We start from the raw sequence: 20,109 nt of genomic DNA, 5'->3' as shown, positions 1-20,109 counted from the left end.
AAGGAAGTTGTTCTTTTGTTTAACTCTTTGTCCACACGAAGTAGTGTGGTGAAAATAAGACGTGCTGTTTAAACGTCTATTTTGGAAATCCACTATCAGTTAGTACTTATTCGAGGTGAATGATATTGTTAAGAAGTGACGTAACTTCTTGTACTTTCGTAACAGTTCTACGTGGTGCAGATTGTCCGGAGATCTATACTGAGAGAAGAAGAATAGATTTCGGTAGGTTTACCTATCAAGGGGAAGGTGGGAAGGACAATCACCGTGTTGTTACTAAGAGCTTGTTGTCTTCCTTTTGTATCCTCTCACAGTACTATCGACCCCTGTGTCTACTATGGTAGTGTGTATCTGAGGCATCCGAAGCACCCTAGACGTTCCCTGCCCATTCACCTCGCGGCCTCTTTCCTGATTCCCTTAAACAGTGGTGGAGTACCCAGTGTTGAGGTATTACGGAGAGAGGCTTTGAGGACTATCTTCTTATCGTCCCTGCTGGTCTTTGGATTAAGGTTAGTGGCGCATGCGTGTTCTTGCGCTGCTTGTAATCACGACAATTTATGAGTGCAAGGTTACTGTTAGAGTGAAATGTTGAGTGCATAACTAGAACAAGGGTGATTGGATGCCTGCATGGGTAGTGGCTGAGTGAATGGATGAGTGCATGGGTAGTGGCTGAATGAATGGATGAGAGCATGGGTAGCACCTCATATATAACGTTAGTGTAAGGGTATTGCCTAGGTGAGTGGATCAATTCCTAGGTAGTACCTAAATGAATTGATTAGTGCATGGATAGTGGCTGGGTGATACAATGACTGCATGGGTACTGCCTGAGTGAATGCAGGAGTGCAATGAGAGTACCTGGGTGATTAGGTGACTGCATGGATAGTACCTGGGAGATTGGATAAGGGTATGGTTAGTGCCTGGGTAACTGGACAAGTACAAGCATTGCACATGGGGGATTGGATAACTGCATGGGTAGCGTCTTATTGAATTAATGAGTCCATGGGTAGTCCCTGAGTGATTGGCCGAGTCCAAGGGTAATGCTGGGTGAATGCATGAGTGCATGGATAGTGCCTGACTGATTAGGTGAGTACATGGGTAGTATGTAAGTGAATGGATTAGTGCATGGTAGTGCATGAGTGAACAGATATGTGCAAGGTTAGTGACTGATTGTATGAGTGTAGAGGCAGTCCCTAGGTGAATGCATGAGTGCATGAGTAGTGATTGAGTCAATGGATGAGTTTATATGTACTGCCTGAGTAAATGCATGACTGCACCAGTAGTGACTGGTTGATTGGATGTGTGGTTGAGCAGTGCCTGGGTAAATGCATGAGGGCAAGGGTAGTGGCTGAGTGAATGGATGAGTGCATGAGTTATGTATGAGTGAATGTATTACTCATGAATAGTGCCTCAGTGAATAGATGAGTGAACAGGTAGTGACAGCATGATTGAATGAGTACATTGTAAGTACCTGAGTGAATGAATGAGTGGAAAGAAAGTGACTTGATAATTAAAATACTAACATACTAGTGCCTGGCTAAATGGAATGACTGCAGTGGCAATTCATGAGTGAATGGATGAGTACATGAGCTGTGCCTGAGTGAGTGTATCAGTATATTAGTAGTGCTATTATGATTGGATAACTGTGCAACTACTGTGTGTATAATTCTATGTGTGCATTGCTAGTAGCTATGTGGTATGATTCATGAGTGTATGGGTAGTGATTGAATGAATGGATGAGTGACTGCCTTGGTACTTCATGAGTGAATGGATGAGTACATGAGTTGTGCTTAAGTGATTGTATCAGTCTATGAGTAGTGCTTTCATGACTGGATAACTGTATTACTACTGGGTGTGAAATTATATGTGTGCATTGCTAGTGGCTCTGTGGTGTGATTCATGAGGGTATGGGTAGTTTATGAATGAATGGATGAGTGCATGCATTGTACCATATACATGAGATTCTATAGTTCTAAACTTAGGCCTTTTGGTTCCATGATATATATTAAAATACTTGATCAAATAGGAAGATACGTTAGACTTCAAAACTGTCAAATGTTTAAATTTACCAAAATGGACTTTCAGTTTCAAGCATAGATATCACTATCTATGTACTACTTCAATTATACCTTTGTGGAGAATAATATAATCTACCATAAAGGTAATTGCAACATGTTTTAAAAGTCACAAAGAAATACTATGTTTTGAAGAACTTTTATTGGTGTATGCATTTTTGCAGAAAGTGTGATACTGCGTCTCTGGAGTAGGATGATTCTTTTCAAATAGTCTAACAATAATGAATTATTCATATAAGAAACAAATAACATATTCATATAGCTTAAACCCTTCTCCATTTTATTATGAACTAGCAGCCCGTCCCGACGTTGTCCGGGTATGAATTGCTGCCGGCCAGTAGTATATTGTTTTGTAGGATATTGTTTTGATAGCATTTCTTACCTGTGACAGTCCTGTGAAACGCTCCGATTCACAGTGCACTGTTGATGCACTTAAGAGTGCGCGTTCAGTAGTGTGTGAACAACTTTTCCCTACTTTATTTTTCCTTGCAATATTATATAGCGCAAACTCGACAACATGGCATGAGCACAATTTACATTACAGAAGAACAGATTCATTTGTGGTAGGCACGGGGAGACAAAGCAATTTGCCTGGAATCGCAGGATGTTGAGCTGATGCCAAGATTCGAATGTAGCTCCCCAACTCTAAAGTTTGCAATTCTAGAACTTGTGGCGGGAGGTGTGTCTAAAAGTGTATGTCGGTGCTGGCCATCAATGAGACAGACCTGTGCATTTTTCAAATGGGTGATGAAAAAATATGAGTATGTTGCTGGAGACGTGGGCCGCCGTGCCACCAATGTACATAAGAGGGGAGGGTAAACACCCATTTTTCCGCAACTTTTTTCCGCATACCATCACTCCGAATACTTTCATTACAAAAGTACCATGACTCCACAATGCCATTATAACGCATGGCATTACATTTTATATGCTTTTACCACACATACATTTACAACGAAATTCGTTGTAAATGCATGACTGGTAAAAGCATGTTTTTTTAATGTTTGGATAAGGTAAGTATGAGTATAGGGGTATTTGTTTTGGGGTACTGAGGTATATGTTTTGGTGTGTTTGGGTTTGTTACGGGTTCAGATATAGTTTTGGGTTATGGGGTACAAGGGTAGTTTTAGGGTTTAGGGATAGGTATGTGTTTTGGGGTGCAGGGGTATTTTTAGGGTTCAGGGCTAGGTTTAGGGATATTTTTAGGGTTCAGGGGTAGTTTTGGGTTTTGGGGTACAGGGGTATTTTAAGGGTTCAGGGCTAGGTTTGGGTTTTTGGGTACAGGGGTATTTTAGGGTTCAGGGGCAGGTTTGGGTTTTGGGGTACAGGGGTATTTTAGGGTTCAGGGGTAGGTTTGGGTTTTGGGGTGCAGTGGTATTTTTAGGTTTCAGGGCTAGGTTTGGGTTTTGGGGTACAGGGATATTTTTAGGGTTCAGGGGTAGGTTTGGGTTTTGAGGTACAGGGGTATGTACAGGGTTCAGGGTTAAGTTTGGATTTTTGGGTACAGGGGTATTTTTAGGGTTTAGGGATAGGTTTGGGTTTTGGGGTACAGGGTATATTTATAGGGTTAAGATGGGTTAGCGTTTAAGGGTGTTGGGGTATTTTAAGGAGTAAGGGTGGGTTATGATTATGGGGTGCAGGGGTATTTAAAGGGAGCAGGGTGGGATTAGCACACAATATGAGACATGGCATGAAGGGTGGGATGTACCACACGCCCCCATCGTTTGTCACGCCCCCAGGACACGCCCACAGCACAATGCAGACACGCCCACAAGGGACTACTTAGCTGGCAATGTTCTTTTACCTTTTAAATGAATATGGTGGGCGTCTGCATAGCCTATGTTCTTCTGCTGCAACTGCCCTTTCCAACTCTGTATTGGGTGTTGTGATTGGTGCTGTGGTTCCTGAGATTACCTGCCTCAAAGGTTTGGGCTCTCTCTTTGTTATATTAGTATGGATATTGTATTATGCATTCTTACCTTTCAAATAATTTAGATACATAATCCATTAAATCTGTTTTAGAGTAGCATTATCCTAAACAGTATCAAAACAGTGTTCAACGTTAAACAGTACCTACTATTAAGAAGAAAAAGAAAATCAATTATTTTATTTTAATATATTAGGGGAATTATAATATTCAATTTTTGATAACATAACATTATTTTATAATTAGATCAAATTTTCAGTTTCCCTTTTTTGGTGTTCTCAGATTGTATATAACTTCACCATACACAGTGACTTGAATGTAGCATCATCATTGAACAGCAGGAAAAAAACTATTGAATTGATTTTACACAAAAAATATCAGCATAGGACATAATTATCAATATGTGTAACTGTGAGTTTTCCTATCTATCCTTCGTTAATCACTCTTTAATCTACATTAACTCTATTATTTATTACAAATACATTTGAAAAAATGTACAATCTCATTTACATCTGCTACAATTTTGACAACAAATATATAAACTATTTGCTTTTAAACACAATTTTCAAAATGTTATATCTATTAGGTCAAATACAAATTTAAACACTAATTATAAACAGTAATGGATTGCAGTGTTTCCTATTTTCTGTTAGCATCTTCCCCAATAGACTGAATGATGTTCACAAAACCTTGGCTAGAGAAATAACAGATAAGAATTTGGTAATTGAGAAGACAATCTAGGTTTGAATTCCAGGTAAGCTTCATTGCAATGTATCATTCCATTCTATCACCTTAAATAAACAGTATAGTGTCCAGATGTTGGCATAGGCCCATCATGGAAAATACTAGCCACTGTTTTATAAGCTCTACCTGAAATAGATATTTGACTTCCTTTAAAATTTAAAATTTTTGTTTCTAATTGTTTTCCATTTGCTCTATAGCAGTGTAACATTAAAATGCAATATTTTCCAAATCTTTCAATATGTAATGTAGATAACATCTCTGAACTACAATGGGAAAATCCTAATTTGATGCTTTAATCAATTTGTTAAAAGGTATTGATTTGCAGACTGCGATTGTTAAGTATAGGAACTGTTCTCTACATATTTTATTGGTAGAAGAAAATAAGCATTCTTCACACCTATGGCCCCATTTGTAACTTAGTTCAAATAAGTTATCAATGTGTATTCCTTTATCTTCTAATACTCCAAGCCTGAGCATTAGAAATTCTTGTGCATCTTGTTCTGTTTGGAGTAAATGTCAATGAATCAGCACATATATCTAAAAGATGTTGAAATCCAGAAGCAGTATGTATTTTAATTCTGTTACTTCCCAACTGTTGAAATAAATGTTGTAGTGCAGAACAGAATCTTTTTTCACAATCAATTTTCCATGATTTCCGGATAAAGATGTAGTAAATGAAACACAATATTCAGAATCACATTAGCATAACAGTTGATACCTGAAATGTTTTCCTACTGGTATCCTACATTGTCATCATCACCCTCGACTTTTCTTTTATTTGCACCTTCAACACTCTCTTATTTCCTTTTTTCAGTCTCTGATGAATGTTTGATATATTTCCATTTTGTACACACTATCAACAAGATTTCTGATAACTGGTGCATCCCCAGGGATGCGCCAGTTATTTTGCGCCGCTGCTCCGCCACCCATGGTGCGCTGCATTTACAATGCGGCGCACCATGGGCCAAAAACGGCACAGATGTGTGACGCATCTGTGCCATAAAGGTGGCGCATTGCTGGAGTCGCGTCGCAAGCTATTACTATCTCCATAAAGTAACTGTCTAAAAATCAAAGAACAGTTTCAATAGTCTATTACATCAATGAATATTGTAAATTAATGACATATTAATATTCATATTATTTGATAAGCAGTTACTTACAATTGCATTGCCATTGTCTTAATTATGAGTAAATATGTAGCATGTATAATTATGCACATTAGGAAAGCTGTAAATGCTTGAAACTCTGGCAGAAAACTTTAATAAAGTACTGTATCCTTTTATTTTCTAAGTTTTTGTAGAAGAAGATGTATTCATCACTTTTTGCTCATTATTCATGGTAGTCAGATTTTTTATTCTGCATTCCAGTGCTTCTGTTATGCATTGCATACCTAGATAAAGGATCTAGGCTTCAGCAACTGAATGCTGTAGTAGGATTGACAACAATTGTCCGGCTGTATGATAAGTTACATAGCTTTTAAGTTAGGATCATCAGCTGCATAACGCATGTTAGAATACATGTAGAAGTAGAGACATATCTCAGACGTGATAGCAAGCAGATATTCAAGCTTCACAGAGTACAGTTTCCGATTAAAGGAGACACCTACATTTATACAGCCTACTTCAAGTGTACCTTTGAAGAGACTCGTATGGTCCAGGAAAAAGAATAATACATCCAACAACATGTTTTAAACCTTACTTTTCTCTTGCAGATTCATTATAGAGCGACAGCTCACAATCTTCGCCCTACGCAAAAAGGAAACTCTGACTCCTGTTATCCCACTGTTCTCAGTCTCAGCATCTTTCTCAAGATGTGAATAATTGTGTCTCTACCTTTTTGGGGTGAGATGACACTTGTAAAGAAGTCTATAGGTAAGAGAGTACCTCTGTTTCACACCACATGTTCTCTAAATTTCTGTAGATGAAGATGTATGCATTACGTTCAGCTTATTATAAAGCACAGACAGATAATAAACTCTGTATTTGAGTGCATCTGTGACACCTACATAGATAAAGGATCCGGACTAATGTGACTGATTGCTGTAGTAGCTCTGACAAGATGTATGCAGCTGAATAATAAGCTACTAAGGGCCCGATTCACAAACGTAATCTGAGACAAAATTCTAACCGTATGACTTTTGGTTTTAACAAAAGGAATTTAGCAGTGGTAAACTTAGGATTCCTAACTTTGCTACTATTAAACTGAGATGAAAACCTACCTTTACGACTTTCAGTATTCACAAAAGGCATTAAGTAGTAGTAAAGTTAGGATTCTAACTTTACTTCTACTAAATTCCTTTTGTGAATACCAAAAGTTGTAAAGTTAGGATTTTGTCTGAGTTTAGTAGTAGTAGAGTTAGGAATCCTAACTTTACTACTACTAAATGCCCTTTGTGAATACCAAAATGTGTAAAGTGAGGATTTTGTCTCAGAATACTTATGTGAATCGGGCCCGCAGTTTTTAAGTTACGGTCATCAGCAGCACCACACATGTCAGAATACATGAAAAAGTGCACACATACCTGAGATATTCTAGCAGTTAGGCAATCAAACTTAGCAGGGTATGCTTTCATTTTAAAGCACACACCTCGCTATCTATGGCCTACTTGGAATGTTCCTTTCCAAAGACTTACATTGACTACAATAAAGGTTAATACTTCTGCTAACATGCTTTAAACCACACTATACTCTAGCATCTTGCTTAGAAAGTCTAGATATGCCAATACCAGATTTACACCAAAACTAAAATGCCAACTGTTCTGTTTGTGGGAATTGGGCTGATTTTATAGGTTGGGCCTGGTTACCACCTGTTTCTAGTTAGTACTAAATTGCATGTGCAAATGGGCCTATTTGAGCATAGTCGCAATATGCGATTGCTCCATACATGTGATTAAGCGAGTCGCAATTTGTGATTCACTATTATGGGGATGCAAAAAGTGGTCACTTTTCCTGCGAATCTTATTCTATCGTAATGTATATTTATCATTTGCGAGTGCCTTTCGCACATTGTGTAAGCCCATTTTTGCATGTGCAAATCATTTTGCGAATTATTTTGCACATGGAAGATGGTCATACTTCTGGCCCATAGTTTTTAAGTTAGGGTCATCAGCTGCACAACACATGCCAGAATACATTTAGATGTAGAGACATCCCTCAAACATAATAGCAAGCAGATATTCAAACTTGACAGAGTACCTTTCCATTTAAAGCAAACACCTGAATGTATGCAGCCTACTTTAAGTGTACCTTTCCAGAAACTCAAATGAACTTGGATATCAACATGTTTAAGGCCTCACTTTTCTCTTGCAGTTTGATTATACACTGACAGCTCACAGTGTCATGCCTATGCAAAGATGAAAGGCCGACTCTTCTCATGCCACTCTTCTGAGTCTCAGCATGTTTCTCAAGACGTCAATGAGTGTGTCTCTGACATTTTCTGCTGAGATGACACACTTAAAGAAGCCTATAGAAACTAAAATACCTCTGTTGCACACCACATGCTCTCTAAATTTGTGTAGAAAAAAATCTATGGCTCACTTTCTGCTCATTATACAGGACAGACAAGTATTGAACTCTGTATTCAAGTGCTACTTTGATGCCTATATGGTTAAGGGATCCAGGTTTCTGTAACTTAATCCTGTAGTAGCTCCAATAAGATGTGTGTTGAGGCATGATATGTTACAACGCAAGCCATTACAACACATGTACCATTAGAAAAAAAATTACTATTATAGACCCGCAAGGTGTTTACCTCAGGGAAGGTGCTGGTCAGTGATGCATATGTGTTCTAATAGAATGTGTTGCAATAGTATGCATTGTAATGGAACTTGCATTGTATTGCATTGTAATGCCTGTGTTGTAATAGATGTTTCTCAGACATAGATTTATATGGAATCGGATGCAGGTGAATACACCTGCAAACATGTTTTAAACCTCCGTTTTCTCTACTACTTTCATTACATGCTCAGGAAGCACACAAATCAGTATGCACAACCTATTTCCAATATTCATTTCACTACAATTATACAGACTACAATACAGGTTCCTACATTTGGTAACATATTTTAAACCTCATATTTCTCTAATGCTTCTCAAACATTATCAATACTGCATCTCAAAGTTAAAAAATGTTGTCACAAACACTGAATCACTCTTACACAATACATAACACACCTTACATACTTGAACCTCACATCTGAAATACTATTGTAGAATATGAAAATATCTGAAACTCCTAAACAATATTCTTTGCCACACAATAAATGTGATGCACCACTCTCAACTAGGTAAAATTAGTAATGGTAACATTTTTCCTCCCAATTTGCACAGAAATAAATGTAAGTAACAAATCAGAATACTTAATTTTTTCAAATTCTAAAACCCATTTCTATTGGATAAACATATTAACCCTTTATAACTCTCTTCTGAAAGTGCCCAATCTGGTTCTGTAACTTAGTGGAGTCGCAAATTCAAAGGGATGCTGCAGTGTAGCATTGCGATGGAGTCGCGAACCCTTCCAGGAGTTCAAAAATGTATCTTCAATAAAACTAGTAATATTTTTTACAAACATACCACTTTTTTGTGTGGCGTTTTAGATTCCAAATGGATTTTCCCGATTTATGCCCTTATATAGGTACCATTCACATTGCCCTTATATAGGCATAGAGATCAAGCCCTTATTTAGGCATAGCCCATGCTACCCAATTACAGGCGTGGCTACTTCCATCTGTTCACCAATCATCACAACGATTTCTTGGAAAAGTAGCTTAAGCCATTAGGGACTTCCCCTTGCTTGAATATTGATGTCTCCAAGAACTCAGTTACTTTACAATAACCAAGTATTTCCCAGGGTTCATTCATGATGTTCGTATGCCCGACTTTACGTCAAACATGACATTCCTAAACCCCTTCAAGGTATAAATATACCTTCAGTTGCTATAGTAAGGCACGGTGGTTCGATGACCGACTTGCCCTACGCAGCTCGCTACAGCAAGCGCCGAAGGAAGCCGACTCTCCAGCTGGCGCACTGATCAGGAAGCTGCCCTTCTCTGCCAAGAATCCAGCTACAGTGTTTCTGAGTCCCCTTGTGGGGTGTTGGGAAATCGAGTCCCGAGAAAGAGATACCAGACCTCCTTCATTCTAACAAGGTATGGGGCTGATTAGAACCTAGAGAAACCTTTGGTAGATTCTTGGCAAAAACTAAACCTATGCTAAAGACCATACTTACTTCCTCCCTCGTACTAGACCTAGGTTAGGTACATTGGGGTAGGCGTATTTTAGAAGCACCAGTTGACTATTTTAGTCTATGTTATTTATGTGTGTATTTTTATATGGCTTAGAAAACATACAATGCTCTTACAGTATTATTTCATAATACTATTCTCGCTGTACGCATTATACTTTGCATTCTGTCTGACGATTGTAGCAGTTCACCTCTCTTGCATGAGAAAGAAGACTGTTCAATAAACGTTTCATTGAAAACGCCAGTCTCTCTATTTCTCTGCAACTCTGAGAAATGATTGACTGAGTGAACTAGTTATCTATTGTTTCCACAAATCTGAGAGATATAGTCTTATTCTTGGGAAACAAAGTTGTCATGTTTATGCGGTTGTCAGAAACTAATCCCTTCTTCTGAATTCGATAACGTTTCTAGTGACCTCCGAGCTAGCTGGCACTCACTATCAAGTTTAGAATATTCGATAGAGACCTATTGACCTAAGTCCTACGTCAAATCTATAGGATATATTATTCCAATGTGCAGAGCCTATTGGGAATATAGGAACTACACTACATGGCACCCAACTTTTGGTAAGGCACTAATTTAAAACTAGATACTAAAGCAACTCAGTTGTGCTTTTCTCAGAGACCCCTTTTTCTGTAATACTCCAATAGACGTCTGGAGTGGGTAAAAGAAAATATCCGCCATAGCTGAGTAGGGCAAAAATCCTATGTATTAGTTTTTGGTTTGTTCAATGTTGAAGGATACAGTGTTCCAAAATATTGTGCACCTTATCTTTGTTTCCTTGAAGCTTGCTCTGCAAACTTTCAGTCAATAAAAAATGTCCCTAAACAGAGGTAACAATCCCGTGGCAATTGGAGCTACAGGCGACGATGCCGTACAAGCTTTCAACACAACAGGTTTTAACAAAACCGATGAGGATTCTATAAGCTTTTCAGAAAATTTAAGGAGAGACATCACTAAAAACGTATTAGAAATGGCCTATCAGCAACAGGTGGTAGGGTCGTTTTTGTGATAGAGGTACATGAATATCACCAGACAGAGGTATTCTATTCATGGATAGTCTTCCCCGAAGCAAATCCAGTAACAAAAGTGTTTCACTTCTACAAAGAAGATGAACCACCAGAGGAATGCATTCCTTTCGAGGATATTGAAATTCCATTAACATACTAAGAGCATGCTCTCTGGTTTAAAGGCGCCCTAAAACATATAAATCACATTACCAGGCTCGGTCCACTAGGTAGATCAGGAGTAACATGGCCGGTTTTAGCCAGCTATACTCCACATCCTGAAATCAATGAAATGACAGATGTGGCACTACTAGCTCAATTGAAAGAGCTAATAACAATTTATAGACAATTGGTTCAATATGTCATGCAGACTCTTACAGTCCAACCTGCAATAATGATTCCACAGCATCCCCCTCACCAGGGGAACACAAATAAAGACTCTACATTTGGTCGTTGGTAAATTACCCGCAAAACGGGAACAAATTCCATTCTGGATAGCTCTAAAAATTACGCAAATCGAGGAAGTATTTCCGAATACTACTCCTCAAGAGAAACACAGAATTTTAACAATCTGTTTACCAATGGGGATCGCACCACATCTGGAGGACTGCGACACTTGTGGTACAGTCTTTGCTGCTATTTACACTAAAACACATGGTGTTCCGTCTATGGCGGTAATACCAGACGTCCTGAAACAAATTAAAAATGAATACTGGGCAGAGCCTGCTTTAAATCTAGGTATGAAATTACTGAAAGATTTCAAACAGGTATCAACAATATTATAATTAATATTAAAGGTGAAGCAGCATCCATGGCGATCCATCAAAAGTTAAGGGAATTTGATGTAACTGAGCAACCAGAAGAACTGGCCAGAATAATTGAAAAATCCTATGAAGAATTAGGCAGAGACAGCTTGGGTGGGAACACAGTTAAACCCCAACTGTCAGAAAGTCCTGAAAAGGTCTTTACCAAAAACACTCCTACTCCTAATAAAAAGAAGTGGGTAAACACAAAACAAATGTCTAAAGAGAAGCGTTGTCAATCCCGAAGTAGATCTCCTCAAAAGGAGCCCTCTGAAAGGAGTTATAACCTCGGGAATAGGGATAATTTGAGAAAACCTGATAGATTTCAAGATACTGATACACGTTCCTCTCGTACCTTTCAGACTTCATCACAGAAATCAGAAAGAAGAGGACGGTCAGAAAACAAGGAAGAACGTGTGAAGTCCAAAGACGACCAACACGTTCGGAAAAACAAGAAACCTCAATTCACCAAAAAGAAAGTAGCAGGTCTAAAAATCAGACACAACTCAAGAATGGGGAATGGGCTCAGACAATGTTGGACAGCGCAGCAGAAGTCACCATAGCTCGCAAGAACTTGAAGTATCATCTGGAGACAGTGGACTTGAATGAATTAATTCAAGTTGAAACTGCGGATACCAGGGTTAGTTGTCCACATAAGGTATATGAAATAACACTCCAGATGGAGAGGGACATACCAAGAAAAGTGAGAGCACTCTGTTGGGAGCGACTTTCAAAGGGTTATGACATTCTTCTAGCTAAACAAGACTGGCCACCACAATTTGTCAGGGAGTGCCCACATGGCGAAGACATCATTATGCCAGCCTTCACCAATCAAATTCCAATTCATTTAATATATACCTTTGCCAGGAAATGGGCAGTGGCCCAGGCTCCTGCATTATATAAAAATCATGTAGGATGGGATGAGGATTCTCCTCATCGTAAAATCCAGTTAAAAAAACAACCGACTGCACAAAGGCAGCATCCAGTTAAGCAAGAAGCTAAAAAACAGGTCAGGGAGATATTAGATCAACTTGAATACCAAGGTGTGATTGAAACATGCACCTCGTCAATGAACAGTACTTTGTTTCCTGTTTCCAAACCAGGCAATACATATCTTCTAGTATTTGATTACAGACATTTAAACTCCTGTTGCAAAACCTTTGCAGTACAAAATGCACACAGTGCAGCATTGATGAATGACATTGTGAGTAAAACATATAAAACCACATTTAATATTTCTAACGGTTTCTTGTGACAGCACATTGCACCAGAAAGTAGGTATTTGACTGCTTGCTCAATGATGGGGACACAGGGTCAATTCTTTTGTCTCACACAAGGATTCAAGAATAGTCCTGGATTATTTATTTTCATCAAGTGGAACAAAGTTACTGTAAACATATGATGATGAAGCACTATCATGTGTACATGACATTTATCTAACAGACGATGACTTGGATAGGCACTTGAACAGGGTGAACACCATTGTACTTGGATTAGTCTCAGAAGGGTACAAATTCAAGTTAAAAAAATCTAGAATTGCCCACCTCAACGTCCTCTTTCTAGGATATGAATTATCAAGTGAAGGCAAAATCCTGGCAGCCAACTTTCTACAGAAATGTGCGCTGCTCCAACCTCCAAAAACACTGAAAAACGTAGTCAATTCTAGGTTTCCTGAATTTCGGAAGAACTTGCATTCTAAACTACGCAGAAAGGGTTAAACCTCTCTATGAATTAATCAAATCTGATTTTAAAACAGTTAATTGGACTCAAAAAATTTGCGTTTGTTGCAAACAGACATGTTAGCAACAAAACATTTGAAACACGTGTAAACGTACGCAACTTAGTGATCCGAATCATTCCAGGACAATGCGGATTCACGTACTTAACTTTTAACGAAGGTGAAAAGTACCAATAGCATATAAATCACACTTGAACACACAAGCAGAAATGAAATTCACCTCTACAGAAAAAAATCTGACAGTGCTTCAAACTGCAGTAGCAAAAGAGAGAGCCCTCATAGAGGGTAAACGAATTATGGTTGTTACACCTGTACCTGCCTTAGAGGCAGTGACAAAAGTGAGCATTCCAAATGCAAAAGCTTTACATCTGAGATCGATACAATGGGTTAATTCTCTTGCTGCAACAGACGTTAAATATGTTTTTGATCCATATTTGAAACGACAAGCATTTCTATAATACGAACAAGAATGTCCTCTGCCTACTGAAATTCTGTCTTCAGAGCAGTATGAATGAATAATTTATACTGACGGATCAGCATAACCCGCTAAGAGGGGTAAACAAGCCTATAGTGCGACGTGTGCGATCGTTAAAGGTCATTGGCGCGATAGCAAATTCCGACCAATGGTCACTAAAACACAACCTTTAGGATATTGAACAGCTCAGCGAGCTGAACTACAAGTATTCAAGATGAAGCTTGAGAATACGGACCGCGAATTCCCCACACTCATAGTGTTCAATTCATATTATTGTGTTCAATCTTACAATGTATACGTACAGAACTGGATTCAAAACGATTACAAAGATGCACAAGGTGGCACAATCAAGCATAAAATGCTTTGGGAACAAGTAGTTAAGTTACGACAGGAACTACAAAACACTCATGTGATACATACACTGAGTCATCAATGTGATGGCGTTCACGTTGAAGGGAATTCATTTGCTGATGAAGCTGCGAAGGCAGATGTGCAAATGGCTTCCGTAGCTGCAATCAACAAGCAAAGACAGTGGAAAAACATTACCTAGAGGGGTTCCACTCAAATACTCGTATATAACTGATGCAAACAATGTTCCGTTTGCTCGAATCCCTGGAGTGGGGGATAGAGTAATACCAAAAATGGAACATAGATTAGGACTAATCTTAGCAGCACATGAAGGGCTTGCCTCTAGTCTGCACACGCAGGTGTTTACGCCACAGTGTCATTATTAAAACAGAGAAACTGGTGGCCACGCATGAGGAAATAAACCAGAAACTATGTTTTTTTAATGTGAAATCTGCCAAAAGATGAAAGTCTCTATAGTGACACTTCCTGCGCAGATGCTCCTGTTAATTTCAGATAAACCATTAGCTTGTGTTTACCTGCACCACTGCGATCCCTTACAGAGGGATAGTAACTATAAATATATCATGGTTGTAGTGGATTCGTGTTCAAGATTCATTTGGATGTGGCCTGGTATAAAAGATTTGTGAGTCTTTATGGGTACATATGCAGTCAGCATGCTACATTCTGACGAGGGTCCTGCGTTTAGCTCTCGAGCTTACAAGGAGACCATGGCCAAATTGGGCGTTGCATTGCGGTACTATAGTCCATTCCATCCTCAGGGAAATTCGGTAGTGGAGAGAAAAAAACGGGACATAAAGCAATCTATAACAGCTAGGGTATTAGATAGGGGTGGGCGGAATTTGCGTAATCACGCTACGCAAAACTCTGCAAAATGGTAAAAAATCTCCGGGAACATGCAGAAATTCTGCGAACACGCGAAATTGCTTGTTTGCAATGCTTTTTTACTTTTCACAATCGCTGTTTGCGTGCTTGGGGGGAAATATCTTGAGAAAACGCATTTTGAGAACGCAAACAAGCAAAAAATTGTGGGCAATTTCGCGTTCTTCACGGAACGCAAAATTATCCAAATTCCGCAAATACCGCGAACAGAATGGAATTTACCACCCAGGCCTAGTATTAGGCTCAGGTGACGGGTGGGTCAAACCTTTAATAAGTGTCCAGTGTAGTCTTAATAATCTGCCAAGATGTTCTCTAGGGGGTATCACTCCATATGAAGTCCTTTTTGGGACCAGAATGTTAATATCGGATCTCGATTGTCAGACTTCAGTGGTAGACCAATAACCTTTGATATCAAAGACCGTTTGGCTGTTTTACATGACTTAAATGAAATAAGAATGAAACAAAGTAACGTGTTCCTTAAGCCAACAACCACTGAAGAAAACCCGACCGTCCCAGCAAGGCCTGTCTGGATTCCTAATCTTGGGGATCTAGTCAGAGAGAAGATCTCGGACAAGAAGGAACTTGTGCCTTCTTACAGACAACCAGTACTTGTACTAGCAATCCACGGATCAAGAACAGTATTACTGTCCCCCCTTGCTGGCAAAAAGGAGAACAGGTTTGTCTCCATCGACCTGATTAAACCACATCATGTGGCCGATCATAAGCAGTAGGCCAAGTGGACTCGGCCAATGTAGCAGACGCCCTAATCTGGCTACTATCCAAGAGGTTCAAACTGAGAGACTCATTACCTTTGAATAATCTGCAGTGCGAAATGAAGGACTATGCAATAAAGTTATGGAGCTTATACCTCTGGAGACCCAAATAACAGTTTGTCAAGAAACGCCTGTCTGCAATGCAGTATCATCTGAATACACAAATGTAGCATGTGATCGTGAGGTTCCAGCAATTTCAACAGATCCTGAGGCAATTCTTACAATTGACAGAACTGCCTCTGGCTATTTCATTAACTTTGATACGTTTTCTGAGGATCCAAGCGAACCTGAAATAATGCCAGTAAAAAGAACTTTCAATGAACAGGCAATAGACCTTTTTCATCACCTGGAAAATACTTATCTAGTTTCACCATGGATTGAACTTTGGATTGTGTTGGTTGTGCTTTTTCTTCCACTTTGGTTGACTCTGGTAATAACTTTGGGAACGCTGATAAATGGAAGATATGTTAAAATGGACACTGCAAGTAAGAACATCAATTTACTCCTCAAGCCACACAAATAATCTCATTTTGAACAAAGAGATTTGTCATCAGTGAACATCACAGCCATTCCTATACCTGGTGGTATAGCTTAGGACAGAACTGATTATGACATATAAGGCCTGGCAGAGCTGTTGAAGATTCTACACCAGTTCAAAATGTCCTTGAATGACTTTGTTTCATCTAGTACCTTTTCTGATGATTGGGACTTCGAGACTGTTAATAATATGATGTCAGGGCCAGGGTGTGGCTGGACGAGCAGCGAAATGGCCGCTTAACCAGCGAGCTCCACCGACTGCAAGAGAAATCCTTTCATAATCCTGGCTGTTCCTAATCGTACACACCCTGGACCAGTTCATAACGGCAGCGGATGACCTGTGGCACAATCGACCGCAGAGCCGGCGCCCTGGGTCAACTAGAACCTCTTGGAAAGGACCCGGACACTTGGTCCGACTGGAGCTAGCGGTAAGATCCGGTGGTGCTGGAGGCCTGCGCGGGGGCGTGGTGCTAATTGAGGGCGCGGCCCCACAGGCCTGATCGAGGGAGAAGCGGTGCATCGTGTGACGGCCCTGGACATGAACATGTGGAGGTGGGGTAAGGCTCTGCATAAGCAGAGGGTAATTTGCATGAAAGAAACCTATATTAAGGCCCACTGACCCACCAAACTGCCACGGAATTGGTTATTAAAAGCGGAGACGAGTGCTGCCGCCATTTTCGATTGGGCTGTGTCATCGCGATTGGCGCCGACTGCGGGACTGGACCCACTGGTTCCGAGCTCCGAGCATGAATATCGGAATACCTGCTGACCCACTGCCACACTAAGGTAACGACTAACTGGTGATTCGGCCACATTCTGTGGAGCATCCTCGCTCGGTGCGCCGTGCACGTGGCAGGTGTGGGTGCTGGCTACAGTGGCGAGCTGGTTGGCCGAGGTGGCTTACAAAATTGCTGCAAGAATGTACTGCTTCAATCTTGTTCCAGATTGCCTATTCTCAGTGCCAGCTATACCCATTTGATCTCATGCATTTTAAGTGCGCTGGACATTGAGGGACCTGTTTGCTGGAACAGTGGTTTTTGGGGCTCTGGGCCCTGGTGGTATTTGACATTTGCTGGCCCTGCGGTGCTGTTCGGGCAGAGCCCCTTGTCTGACTATCCTTAGGGCCTAGGTGACCGCCAACGAGAGTGGAGAGGCATTGTATGATTATCTCGATCTACCACGATCTGCACTGCCCCGCATTGAGCTACCTGTGAAGCAAGTTCATCGTCGGTATAGCTAACTTGAACGCACCATACTGCAGGACACGCTGACTTCAGGCACTTGATCATGGGGTGACACCCAACAGCCGAAGCTCACGTTTGAGTAGAAAAGACTGTCCAAGCAGGCTGAGCAGGAATCCGGGGCTGCGGAGGAGTCGTCGCATGAAGCCCCTCAAGACCTCGATGTAACGGCACTAATGCTTGAGGTGCGCTCTGGCCTGAAGAGTATCGATGCAAAATCGGATAACATGACGGCCCAACTCGAAAATGTGCGATCCCAGGTTGCCACACATGAAACACGTCTAGATAGCCTAGAAAATAGACACATGGAATGCTGTGAGTTTCAGAAAAATACCAAAGTGCACATCTCCAACATGGAAAAGAAAATAGAGGCGCTATGCGCCAAGGCGGATGACCTCGAAGCGCGCTCTCGAAGATATAATGTTCGTATCACAGGCATTCCGGAGACTACGGCGATGGGGAAAATGGAGATTTTTGTATCTGAGCTGTTGCACGAAATTTTCGACCCCAACCTCTCCCCTGTCTTTACTGTGGAGCGGGCGCACGAACACTGGGGAAAAAGCCGCCCCTGGGTACTCCACCAAGACCGATCCTAGCTAAACTGCTCAATTACCAAGACAGGGACCTAATACTTCATTTGGCAAGGGAGAAAGGGAGGATAACACACACAGGGAATAACATATCCTTCTTTCCAGACTTCACGCCGCTGGTGCAGGCTGCGCGCAAATAATTCTTGCCTGCCAAAAAACTGCTGCTCCAGGCGGAAGTCCCATACTCTCTTATGTACCCTGCTAAACTAAGGGTCGTGCACGATGGCACCATTGAAATTTGCGTTGCATATATGTAAACCCAGATCCAGGAGAAAGGCTCAAACTGGGGGTGAAGCCGAGAGCCAAATGAGTGACAATGACTGAACACCAAATACCCTGCGGCTGCCATGTCGCAGGGCTTACATATAATGTCACTGATGTCATTGTCCTTGTACCTCCGAAAATGCCATTATGCTCCTCCTACAGTACCATAAGATGCCAAAGATGTCTGGTTGTATGGTTGTGTAATACTTGTATCCTGTTTTTATCCGTTAGAGAAATAGCCTGAACTGATGCAGTCACACTGTGCGAACAGGGGTGTATGCTTGAGATGCCACGCCTCCGAGGGGTGTCTCCCACAATTTAACTGTTCTATTGTTTGTGCGTCATTGGCGTAGCAGGGGGTTACTGACACAACCTGATTGGGGGGTTGGTGTGGGTGGGGGGGTGGATTTGGGTAATGGGAAGTTTGGTATATCGTCAACTATTTACGAATCTGCGTGTTTTTTGTGATCTACATGTTCCTAGTGTGAGTCGGACGGAGCACGGGCACACTGGAGAAAAGCACTGACAATGGGGGTGACTAAAGTTTTAACATGGAATATAAGGGGCCTAAAAGACAACAGAAAGTCAAGACTAATGCACAGCTACTTGCTCAGACATAGTATAGATATTTGCTTCTTGCAAGAAACACACATTAATTCCACGTGCTCACACAAACTTAAACACTCAAGGTGGGGATCCACATACTCAGCTATATTTTAAAATTACGCAAGTGGTGTAGCTATCCTTTTGCGCCGGGGTGTGGATTGGAGGGAGCACTCTGCGTTCAGTGTCACTGAGGGCAGATATGTTATATTACATGGCGCCCTGCTCTGCAAAAACGTGGTACTGGTGGCTGTGTATGGACCAAACACTGACAACCCGGAGTTTTTCAGGGAGGTGTGGGCTCGGGTCACTATTCTAGATTGCTCCACGGTTATATAGTGTGGAGACTTCAACGTGGTCATAGATGACTCCTTGGATAGGAAGGGCACATCCAGGCAATTGCATCCACATGCCAGCCAGGCTCTGCGAGACATAATGAATGAGGGCTCACTTATAGACATGTGGAGATCCCGTAATGCGGGTGCTATAGTGGGCACATACATATATCTGCACATCGTGCGGCCTGGTCCAGATTGGACTACTGGTTGGTATCTCAGGATGTGGCCACCTGGACTGTTAAAGTTGACATTTTGGCCCGCTCCATGTCAGATTATGCTCCCTGTCTCTTGGAGCTGGACATTCCGGGAGACCCTACTAGGGCCTTCACTTGGCGCCTTCCGCCTAACGTGTTTCAAGATGCAGCCTTTACAGAGGAAATTAGACGGGACATCACAGATTACTTCACCAACAATACAGGCTCGGTTACTATTGAGGCAGTTCTCTGGGACGCCTTTAAGGTTGTTATACATGGGCAGTGCATAGCACGTAGGGCGAGGGTTCTGAAAGCCA

General features: G+C 41.0%; 1 long non-coding RNA gene across 1 annotated transcript in view; it reads left to right on the top strand.

The window, feature by feature from the left end:
* Window positions 1-20,109, top strand: part of LOC147712746 (uncharacterized) — a 76,211-nt gene that overhangs the window by 31,531 nt on the left and 24,571 nt on the right. The window contains exon 2 of the long non-coding RNA XR_015295769.1: window positions 6,452-6,611. This is a non-coding gene — a long non-coding RNA (uncharacterized LOC147712746). The remainder of the gene's footprint in view (window positions 1-6,451; window positions 6,612-20,109) is intronic.

The sequence above is a fragment of the Lissotriton vulgaris genome, chromosome 5, assembly GCF_964263255.1.
Source record: "Lissotriton vulgaris chromosome 5, aLisVul1.2, whole genome shotgun sequence".
Taxonomy (NCBI): Eukaryota; Metazoa; Chordata; class Amphibia; order Caudata; family Salamandridae; genus Lissotriton; species Lissotriton vulgaris.
This window is presented reverse-complemented; position numbering and strand designations above follow the sequence as displayed.